Source organism: Capsicum annuum, chromosome 9 (genome assembly GCF_002878395.1).
Source record: "Capsicum annuum cultivar UCD-10X-F1 chromosome 9, UCD10Xv1.1, whole genome shotgun sequence".
Lineage (NCBI taxonomy): Eukaryota > Viridiplantae > Streptophyta > Magnoliopsida > Solanales > Solanaceae > Capsicum > Capsicum annuum.
The window spans coordinates 74,158,729-74,170,683 of NC_061119.1; the positions used below are offsets into that span (position 1 = coordinate 74,158,729).

General features: G+C 42.2%; 1 non-coding gene across 1 annotated transcript; it reads left to right on the forward strand.

The window, feature by feature from the left end:
- The first annotated feature begins 7,338 nt into the window (after positions 1-7,338).
- On the forward strand, positions 7,339-7,419 carry TRNAL-CAA. The gene has a single exon. It is a non-coding gene; the product is annotated as a tRNA-Leu (tRNA).
- Positions 7,420-11,955: the final 4,536 nt, after the last annotated feature.

Sequence of the window (11,955 nt, forward strand, 5' to 3'; positions counted from 1 at the left end):
TGAAAAATACCGAGACTAAGTAAATAGCTTAATTTTGGGTATTCATAACCCTAGTACATGATAGCAATAACGATAGGACCACATGAAAACTTTGAAACCATATAGGGGAATCCTTGTTCAACATTCAACACTTAGGCATTTCATCAAACACATAAGGGTCATAAGTTAAAGCATAGAAACAGTTAAATCATTATAACATAACCAAAATACCAAAATCATGGGTTGAGGATGTAATCACCATTCAAATATGTCATGGGTAAATTCTAATAAAAACACATGGTAAGCATAATTTGAAATCAAAGTTCATAATAGCTTCATGTAGATATTTAATAACACATATAAAAATCATGAATTTAAACTTGAAAATGGATTCTTCGACTCCATGGATGAAAAGAACCCATGAATGAACATCACACATACCTTAATTGAATAATTCGTGAAGATTCCTGATGGTTTTCTAAAAAATTAAGCTTGAATTTCCTTGATTATTTTGAGGAGGCTAGGCTTTGTTCTTAAGAGAGGATGCCTTCTTTTGAGAGGATTTTATGAAATTCAATAACAAATTATGCTTTTGAGACCCTTAATACCGTGTTATAGAAAAAATGGGTAAGGGGAAAAGGCCTACTTACCGTTGGTAAAATGGAAATAAAAGCTAGAAAATAAGGGCTCCTGATGGAGCACGCACCGCGAGCTCTGGTCCACCGGACTGGACCGCGTGCTATGGACTCTATCACGGGCACCCTTACGGGTGAAATAGAGCGTATATCGCGGGCTTATATTGGTGCTGCTATAGTTTTAGAAATCCAAGCACACCCTTACGCTCGTTGAAAATTTTGAAACTCACCCAATATGCAGCTATGGCATCCCCGATCATGAATTAACTTTAAAATCAATATTCTAAGGTCAGGAAGTTCAAAAAAAAATTATCAAAGTTTAGGGGCTTTAGAAATGACTAAGTCCAAACACTTAGTGAAATTTCTAACTCTTGGACCCCTTTTTACCTACAATAGTGAGCTGAATTGAGCTGGGATCTTATGGGGTCTTAAAATATCTCCCCCTTGGGAACATTTGTCCTTGAATGAGAATGATTAATCTAATAATATTGAGGAACTGAGAATATATACTGAACATGCATAACTGAAAACATGATTACATGACTGAGTCTAAAACATGATACATGACTTGGCTAAAATACTAAGGAAAGACTGAGATGATACACATGGTACTTACGAACTGAATCATGACTGAATATCTGGAATCTAAAACATGATCCATGGACTGAACTGGATTCACAATTTACATGGATGCAGATAAACTCTCTCTTGGAGTGGCCATATTCATGCCAAATCAGATAGTAAGACTAGATCAAAAGATGGAAAAGCTATAAGAACTTGTTTGTCTGTCTACTAACTGAATTGCTGGCTAAATAGACTGAATTATACTAAAAGCTTATACTCAACTATACATACCACTTCAAAACTGCACTTCACTTGAGGCTACTAAAAATATTCACATAGTAACTGATAACTCTACCTACTGAAGTCTGAGCTGAACTGAATTCTCTCACTATGTTCAAGCCTTCTTGAATCTACAAAGTGCACAAATAACGCAATAATACTAGCTTGAATAATGAATTTGACATGCCCTAGATTTTCAAAACTCTTCATCTCATGAATAATTCTTATTATTACTTCAGCAAAATTCTTACTGGATGTTTACTAATGCACAATGCATTCATCCATATATATACAAACATGACATTCAAGCCTATCATTATAACCACATATGCCCTTTTAAACAAACAACCATAAAAACATCTTTTTCATATCTTCCATACCTTATCATTAACAACTTCCCTGTACTACCCCAAGAAAACAGACACAAAATTTCAACCAACCATGACATCTATCAAAAACTTAGCCTCAATCTTACTTCACACTTACAACCTTAGCTAAAAAAAACATACAATAATTTTTCATCAATAAGAAATGCTTACTCTCTCCTATCTAAGAAGCTATTCATCATCGCTGGTTTGACCTAAGGAAAAGTCACTAAAAGGTCAGAACATGAAGACCTAGAATATGAAAAGATATTATACCTCACTCGACAGATTACTGAGGCCTAAGAAAAAGAGTATCAACATTATAGATTCATTACATAGATCAAAACTGATGATATACATGACATAGTCTAACGTTCGCTGATCTTTAAGAGTGTAGCATGAGTCCTGGAACTGAACATATTGTAAAGCATGAGTAAATGAGTCATGAGATGTGTAAACTGAGTTTGGAGTTTTTGAATTCATGGAACATTATTCGTACTTTCGAGTGGATCCAAACTTCTTATACTAGGAACTGAGAAAGTACATGATTTTCCATAAGGTACACGAATATGAGCTATGATCATAGAGCTGACATGCTAGGCATGAGTAGATATCGTGATGGCAATAGTACACAATATTGCACTAAGATGAGAATGGATCGGGTATCATCTTCCCTACTGCTGTTCTATACTACACTGGCATCACTACAAGAAACTGAGAGCCTGAATTGGTTACTGGTTCTATCATCTTTCCCTTAGCTTTAAGACATCACTCTAAGTCTGTGGAACCCTTTCAAATAAGTTTAAACTAAACTGTAAAAAGTTTACTCTAGAGGTTGAGACCTGACAATGCACATATATACTATACTTACCCTAAAGGACTACACCTGATAATGTAAGGCCCACTGCTAGTACTTCCTTCTAATACATAATTCTTAGCTATCTATAGCCTCAACAATCATCATACAATAACTTAAGCTCTGACTAACTTAGAATTTTTTAGGAGTATCACCATACCATGAGTTCACACCATCTAGTGCTTCAACTCTACTTTGCATTGCTCAATTTTCAATAACAACAACAAACCCAGTGTATTCCCACCTGGTGGGGTCTGGGGGGGGGGGGTAGGATATACGCAGTCCATACCTCTACCTCTGAAGAAGTAGAAAGGCTCTTTCTGATAGACCCCCGGCTCAAGACATGCGGTACCACACAAACACATAGTAAAGCACAGCACAAGGTTACAAGATTACATAACATAAATACGGCACCCATAAGTAATCTAAAACAAAGGAAAACACACAGATCCATAATAAAACATGGGACACAGACTCCTAACATGAATAAACCCCCACCAAGTAGTTCCCTACACTAGCGACTCAGGCTGGCCCTAGTCCTCTGCCCTGATTCGCATCCTCCAGACCTTTCTATCTAGGGTCATGTCCTCGGTGAGCTGTAACTGCTCCATGTCTCGCCTAATCACCTCACCCCAGTAATTCTTCGGCCTACCCCTACCCCGCTTAAACCCATCCAATGCTAACCTCTCACACCTACGGACCAGGGCATCCATGCCCCTCCTCTTCACGTGTCCGAACCATCTCAATCGGGCTTCCCGCATCTTGCACTCCACTGGTGTCACACCAACCTTCTCCCGGATGTTCTCATTCCGAACTCTATCCCCTCTAGTCAGCCCACACATCCAGCGCAACATCCGCATTTCTGCCACCCTCATCTTTTGGATGTGGGAGTTCTTCACTGGCCAACACTCCGCTCCATACAACATGGCCGGACGGACTACCGCCCTGTAGAATTTGCCTTTAAGCTTAGGCGGCACCTTCTTATCACACAGCACCCCCGACGCGAGCTTCCACTTTATCCATCCCGCCCCAATACGGTGCGAGACATTCTCATCAATCTCACCGTTACTCTGGATCACGGACCCGAGATACTTGAAACTCTCCCTCTTACCTACCTCCTGTGATTCCAGCTTCACTACTACCTCGTTCTCCCTCCTCATGTCATTAAACTTGCATTCCACATACTCTGTCTTGCTTTTGCTCACCCTGAACCCTTTAGACTCAAGGGTTTGCCTCCACACCTCTAATTTGTCGCTCACACCCTCTCGTGTCTCAGCTATCAGAACTACATCGTCTGCAAAAAGCATACACCACGGCACCTCCCCTTGAATACGCCGCATCAACACATCTATTACCACTGCAAACAAAAAGGGACTAAGAGTAGATCCCTGATGCAACCCTGTCCGGACCGTGAAATGTTCTGAGTCTCCTCCCGCCGTCCTCACCTTAGTTTTCGCTCCATCATACATATCCTTGATTGCTCTGATATATGCCAGCGGTACTCCCCTCACCTCCAAGCATCTCCAAAGCACCTCCATAGGGACTTTGTCGTAGGCCTTCTCCAGGTCGATAAACACCATGTGCAGGTCCTTCTTCCTCTCCCTATACTATTCCACCAACCTCCGTACCAGGTGAATTGCCTCCGTCGTCGAGCGGCCAGGCATAAATCCAAACTGGTTTTCTGAAATAGACACTATCCGTCTCAGCCTCACCTCGACCACTCTCTCCCAGATTTTCATAGAGTGACTCAATAACTTAATACCCCTATAGTTGTTGCAACTCTGGATGTCCCCCTTATTCTTATAGAGAGGTATCATGGTGCTCCACCTCCAAGCCTCGGGCATCTTTGCCGTCTTGAAGATTTCATTAAACAATCCCGTCAACCACCTCAGACCAGCCTCTCCAACGAACTTCCAAAACTCGGCCGGTATCTCATCCAGCCCCGTCGCCCTACCCCTTCGCATTCTGCGAACAGCCTGTCTAACCTCTTCTACCTTAAAACGTCTACAATAGCTAAAATCCTGACACTCCTCTGAGTGCTCTAGTTCCCCTAACACAATAGCTCTATCCCCTTCGTCATTCAAGAGCCTATGAAAGTACGACTGCCATCTATTCTTAATGTGGCCGTCTTCCACCAACACTCTACCGTCCTCCCCCTTAATGCACCTCACCTGATCGAGGTCACGACCCTTCTTCTCCCTAGCCTTAGCGAGTCTAAACAACTTTTTCTCCCCTACCTTCCCCTGTAACCCTGCATACAGGCTCTCAAAGGCGACCGTCTTAGCTGCCGTGACTGCTGACTTAGCCTCCTTCCTCGCTAGCTTGTACTCTTTCCTGTTTACCCGCTTCTCCTCTTCATCCTTACTCTCCACCAACTTGGTATACGCCCCTTTCTTGGTCCCCACTTTCTTCTCCACCTCTTCATTCCACCACCAATCCCCCTGATGGTGCCCGGCCCGGCCCCTAGAAACCCCCAACACCTCACTTGCATTCTCCCTGATGCACCTAGCCGCCCTATCCCACATACTATCCACGTCTCCCCTACACTCCCACACCCCCATTCCTGCCAACTTCTCCCCTATCTCCCACGCATTCACTGGCGTCAAGCTGCCCCACTTAATTCTAGGTCTACACTCCCTACTCCTCCTCTTTCTATTCTTCTTTATACCCAAATCCATAACCAAGAGCCTATATTGGGTCGAAAGGTTCTCACTCGGGATGACCTTACAGTCCTTACACCACGCCCTATCCCTTTTCCTAAGCAACACAAAGTCAATTTGGGTCCTGGCTACCGCGCTTCGAAAGGTGATCAGGTGCTCGTCCTTCTTCGGGAAGCCCGAGTTCACCACCACCAGCCCAAAGGACCTCACAAACTCCAGTATGGTAGCCCCCTCCTCATTTCTCTCCCCAAAACCAAAACCACCATGCACATCACCAAAGCCTCCCGGTAGCGCCCCGATGTGTCCGTTGAAATCTTCTGCTACAACAATCTTCTCCTAGCTAGGCACGCCTCTCACCACCTCCTCCAAGGCCTCCCAAAACTGCATCTTCTCCTCCCCCTCCGATCCCACTTGCGGTGCATAGGCACTACACACGTTCAGGGTAAACCCCCGAATGACCAACTTAATAGTCATCAACCTATCATTGATCCTCTTCACCTCTACTACCTGACCTCTAAGCTCTTCATCCACTAAGATGCCAACTCCATTCCTACGCCTCTCGCTCCCAGAGTACCACAGCTTGTAACCATCCACATCCCTAGCCTTAGACCCTACCTACTTGGTCTCCTGAACACACGCAATGTTGATCCTTCTCTTTCTAAGGGTCTTCACAAGCTCTATGGACTTGCCCTGCAGGGTCCCTATATTCCAAGACCCAACCCTCAGCCTACCTTCACTACCCGCACGCCCTCCACTATTTCCCCCGCGGCCAAACCTTGGCCTCCCTCCCACTCCCGCCCTTTCCTCATCCCCCGCCCCCACCACTGCCCCCCGCCCCAACCCCCTCGAACATGACCCTATCCACCCATTACTGCCTACAGCCACAACTAGGCGAAAGTATAAGAGAATATAAAGATAATATAAAGATATAAATACATAAACGATGGTAATAGTAAAGCAGCAACAATTAATACAAGGCTCACACAAATTCAAGGAAATATTCCAGCAACCAAACTATACTCAATTACTAGTATAATACGAAGAATGAAAGAATGCAGAATGAAGAATGAAATAAGCAAAGGTTAGAAGTCACCAGATTTCACTTGTAGACCAAGCCGGCAACCAAGCCCCGCGTCGACCTGCTGCCGGGGGATCGCTACTGAGATGGATCCACGGCTGCTGATGATGGAGTGGCGGTTGCGGCTGAAGATCGAGCTACGACTGCTGCACTATTGTAACGGCGCTGGAGGAGGAGGAGGGGGCAGTCTGGACAGAGAAGGGGGGAGGGGGGGGGGTGGAGGGTACAGCAGGGGGGAATCGGATCTCGGTGATGGGGGTCGGTGACCGGCGGTCAGGTTCGGTGGTCGGCGTTGGTGCCCGGCGGTCGGGTCGGCGCCGTAGGTCGGCGACGGTGATGGGGCCGGAGGATCGAGGCGTGGGAGAGAGAGAGGGTACGTCGGTGATCGGCGGTAGGGTCGACGCCGTAGGTCGGCGATGGCGACGGAGCCGGAGACCGGCGACGAAGCTGGAGACCGGCGATGGAGGTCGACGCCGAGGACCGGTGGTCGGGTTGGGTCGGCGCCGACGGTCGGCGACGGCGCCGAAGGCCGTGGACCGAGAGAGAGAGAGAGAGAGAGTCTAGTGAGAGAGAGAGTCTAGGGGCCATTCGGGCCTATCTAAATAGATACTATGTTTACATATGGATCCCTACATCGTTACATTCCATTTAGGATTAGGAATACGCATAATCGGACCTGCTTTTTACATATCTCTATTGGGACCCTATTCACCTCTTTGAGTGAATCGAGAAATAGGTTTGATTGTCCATCTTTTTGATATATATCAAGCATTGCATTCTCCGGATAATTCAAATCAAAGCAGTTGGATGTCCAACTCGGGCCTATATGACATGACCGATCAATAGATCCACCTTTGTCATATATTCCATACATCACACTAGATAGATATCATATTCATGGAATACGATTCACTTTCAAGATGCCTTGGTGGTGAAATGGTAGACACGCGAGACTCAAAATCTCGTGCTAAAGAGCGTGGAGGTTCGAGTCCTCTTCAAGGCATAATATTGAGAATGCTCATTGAATGAGCATTCTCAATTGGAATAAATTCGGTAGCGGATCGCAAAATCTTGGTGATCTTCTCTATCTAATGATTAGCTCAATTTTCAAAGATTCAAAATTAGTTTCCAACACTTAACATGGATATTCTCAAACTCTTAATGAACCATACTTACTTCCTTTATATCATACTAATATCACATCTCTATACTTATATTTTGAATCAACAACTTAAATTGCATGCACTGTTCAAACCTACTGATTCACCTTCATACAACTATCCCCATAGATATAAAATTTTAAATCCAGATAATATTATCCCCATTTTACTACTACTAAACTTCTGGGTTCGTGCTTCTAACTCTATGTCATATGCCACCATAGGATTCTGAGAAGGGATCTGAAAACACATCTAACCCCTAAGCACTGAGGTACTATCCCTCCATTTGATGACTGGTTTATTGGGAAACTAAAACTAAATGACTCTAATTCTGTAATCAACTGGAGTGATTTTCTGGGTTATGGTAATTGGCTAATCTCTGACTTTGTGGCCTGACTCGCCATGCCTAAAACACATATTACTTCCAGTTCTACACTCACCCTTATGATTCCTACCATATTCTTCACAAAGTGGATTAGTATGAACACTTTTCCCACTATTGTGTGACTTAGAGCCTGGTGATCTATCCCGACTATCATTCCTAAACTTAGGCACTAGTGCACTGGTTAGAGGTGGAGCTAGGGTTGAGAATTTATGAAAAAACTGGGAGCAGTTACCACCCTCTGACTTTGGCTTAAAACTAATTATTCTAGCCCTCTTATTCTCTCTCTCTTTCTTTCTATGCTTCCTTCGCTCACTCTGTTGAGTATGAACCATAAGACTAGAAAGGACAACAAACTACAAATTATTCTGAGAAACTACTAAATAAGCTAAGGTAGTAAAGGCATCTCTAAACTTGGCGTGAGAGACGTGCTCATCCAGGGGATCTTCCTGAATGGGCAGAGGTGCGGGCTGATTCTTGTTCTTCTTCCATTGTTCTTTTTGGAAGGCATTTTCTATAAATGAAAGGGAAGAATGAACAAGAAAAGAATTTCAATGTGAGCTCATACTCTTTCACATGACATGAATACTAAAAGAAGGGAAACTTTTCCTAAAACATCTTGTAGCCTCCTATCCATAAGTGTGGCATGATTCAAACACATGCACAAGACTCTACTCAACATAATTTTTTAGACTCCTTAGGAAAATGTAAAACCATAGGCTATGATACGAAGTTTGTAATGCCCCGGGAGTGCACCCTGATTGCCATATAGTGCTTACAGTCCCGAATGACCGCAAGCTAACCCATGAATTGGTACCTGCTATGAGCACTGAATAATAAGGTAATAAGATACACATGGTAGAAATAACTAAATAATTCCTAAGGTTTTAAGTACCAAAACATATGATTTAAATCATAGTTCTAGAAAATGTCTAAAGAAAATATTGATAAGAGTGATGATAACAACTGATAAATCAGCTAACTTTTGAAATAGTTTGAAAAACCTCTAACTGACTGAGGAGTTGATGGGACAAACCCCAAACTAACTCCAACTAACTATTGAACTAAAATACTAAAATAAATATGAATGGTCCTCGATATATAATGACTCACCATGACTACTGCTACTGATAGGCTAATCTGTCTAAGCATGGTCAGAAAACTGAGTGTCCGAACCTATGATATAAGATATCATAGTGTAAACAAACCATATACAATCAGTACTTTGAATGTAGTGGTATGCAAGATAAGGTTAGGCTGATATACATGGGTTTATGTGCCTTAGATAATGACTAAATGAATACCATGGATAACTGAGTTTAAATGTATAAAAGTTGAAAAATTTGAGAATGTGTGACCAAGCATATAACCTGATTCTAAATTAGTCTGTAGATTGAAATACTCATAGCTAAATAACTGATAACTGTATGCTATGGTCAAACAAACTTAAAACTGAATTCTATATTGAATAATGAACTAAGACTGAAATTATGAGAAGTATCATCTAGCCAAAATGCCTAAATTTGAGATGATAGGGGTCTAACTTATGACCCTAGTTGGAGAGGTGCTAGTATTGTACCATTGGTACTAACAATGGCTATGGACTCAGTCCTAAACTGGCCGGTGACCCCTGAGATCTGTCCTAAGCTGGCGGGCGATCCTTGAGAGAATGTCAGTCCTAAACTGGCAGGTGACATCTCTTAATCTTATGCTGGATACATAGTTTTGGAACTTAGGGATTCCTACTAAAGACCCAGACCTACCTGGAGGGTGAGCCCCTATCCCTAGGTTCGCTCGGGGATAAATCCTACTCCCAACTGAACTGGCACTGATTACCGAACTAATCTAAGTTTGACTGACATGATAACTGACTGAACTGACAATGCTCATACATGTCTGAAACTATTTTGAAAATACTGAGACTAAGTAAACAACTAAATTTAGGGTATTCATAACCCCCAGGACTCAATAGCAATAAAAATAGGACCACATGAAAATTTTGAAACCATAGAGGGGAATCTTTGTTTAACATTCAACATTTAGGCATGTCATCAAACACATGAGGGTCATTAGTTAAAGCATAGGAGTAGTTAAATCATATGATAATAACATAATTGCAATACTAAAATCATAGGTTGACGATGTGACATGTGAAAATTACCATTCAAACATGTCACGGGCAAATTCCAATGAAAGCACATAGCAAACATAATTTGAAATCAAAGTTCATAATAGCTTCATGTAGATAATTCATAACACATGTAAAAATCATAACTTTAAACTTGAAAATGGATTCTTGGACTCTATGGGTGAAAAAGACCCATGAATGAACATCACACATACCTTAATTGAAGAATTCGTGAAGATTCTTGATGGTTTTCTTAAAAATTAGGCTTGAATTTCCTTGATTCTTTTGAGGAGGCAAGGGTTTGTTATTAAGAGAGGATACATTCTTTTGAGTTGATTTTGTAAAATAGGATAGCACATTATGCTTTAAAGGCCCAATTGCCCTTGGAAAAATGAAAAAAAAAGCTGGAACATAAGGGCACGCGATAGATCATGTGTCGCGGGCTTGGTCCGCTGGACTGGACCGCGCGCCATAGACTCTGTCATAGGCACCGCTATGGGTGAAATGGAGCACACGATTTAGGCTTAACTCGGTGCTGCTACTATTTTGGAAATCCTAACACACCCTTACGCTTGTCAAAAAATTCTGAAACTCACCCGAGATATGCCTAAGATATCCCTGATCATTAATAAACTTCAAAATCAACATTCTAATCTGGGAAGGTTAAAAATAAAATCATCAAAGTTTAGGTGCTTTAGAAATGATTAAGTCCTAACACTTAGCAAAATTTTCTAACTCTTGGACCCTTTTGTACATAAAATGGTGAGCTGAATTGACCTTGGATCTTACGGGTCTTACAACTAGTGAAATTCTACATGAGTCACCTCACCCTGAGGAGGTCTATTTACAACCAGAGAAACTCCAGAACTATCGGCGATAGGACCCTAAGATTGAAGATGAACTCCAGCAGTAGGACGTACCCCGTCAACATTGTACCCAGATGCGACTGAAGAGTTTTCTTGTCTTCAAGATCGTCGAGGCATAATCTGAAAAGTGAAAAACCAAGGATTAGAGAAGAATTCTAGGACTTAGACTCCAAGCTTGAAAATAGAATACCAAGAAAGTGAAGCATTACTAAATGCCTTATAGTCTCTCTCTTATGAGTGGGGCGCGCTACACACCATTAAAAGACTCTACTAGACCCAACTTTGTGGACTCCCAATTTACCATGAAACTAAATCTCTGATACCAGCTTGACATGACCTGACCCGAGGACTTGTTGTAATGGGCATCCCAAGTACAACTGGGACCGGAGACCACCCCTATTACCCAACCCAACCTCCAGTTGCTTGCCCTGAGTTGGCTAAATTTCAAACATATAACAAGATAGTGTAACTGGATAAGGACAAACTTTGGGAGAGGTCTATTCCTATACCAACCCTACCAAGTCATTTCATCCACCAAACCATACCAATCAAACAACCAAGACAAACCAGTACCAAACCAAGGGCCATAAGCTAGGGTATAAATAAATGAGATCCAAAATATAATATGATTAATCCCAAAATTAACTATGATGGAACAACTAACAATATCATCCATCGGTATCAGCCCAAATACCAATATCAATGTTATGGCTGGCACCCATACCGACCCGCCCATTCCAACCCATAAAAGTACCACAAATCCTCTTACTAAAATAATGCCAAAATTCAGTTGGGACATTCCCCGAACCATAACAAAAAAAATATCCATAAATAAATTAAAGTAAGAAATAACATCCATGAAATGGATCTTTCCAAATATATGGAAGCTCACCATTTTAATCCAAATACTGACCCCAAAGTCTGAATCACTAAGTAGAAGGAGTGGAACAGCCAGTTCCTATATTGCGTGGGGATACAATGGCTAAAGATGGGTTAGCAGGTC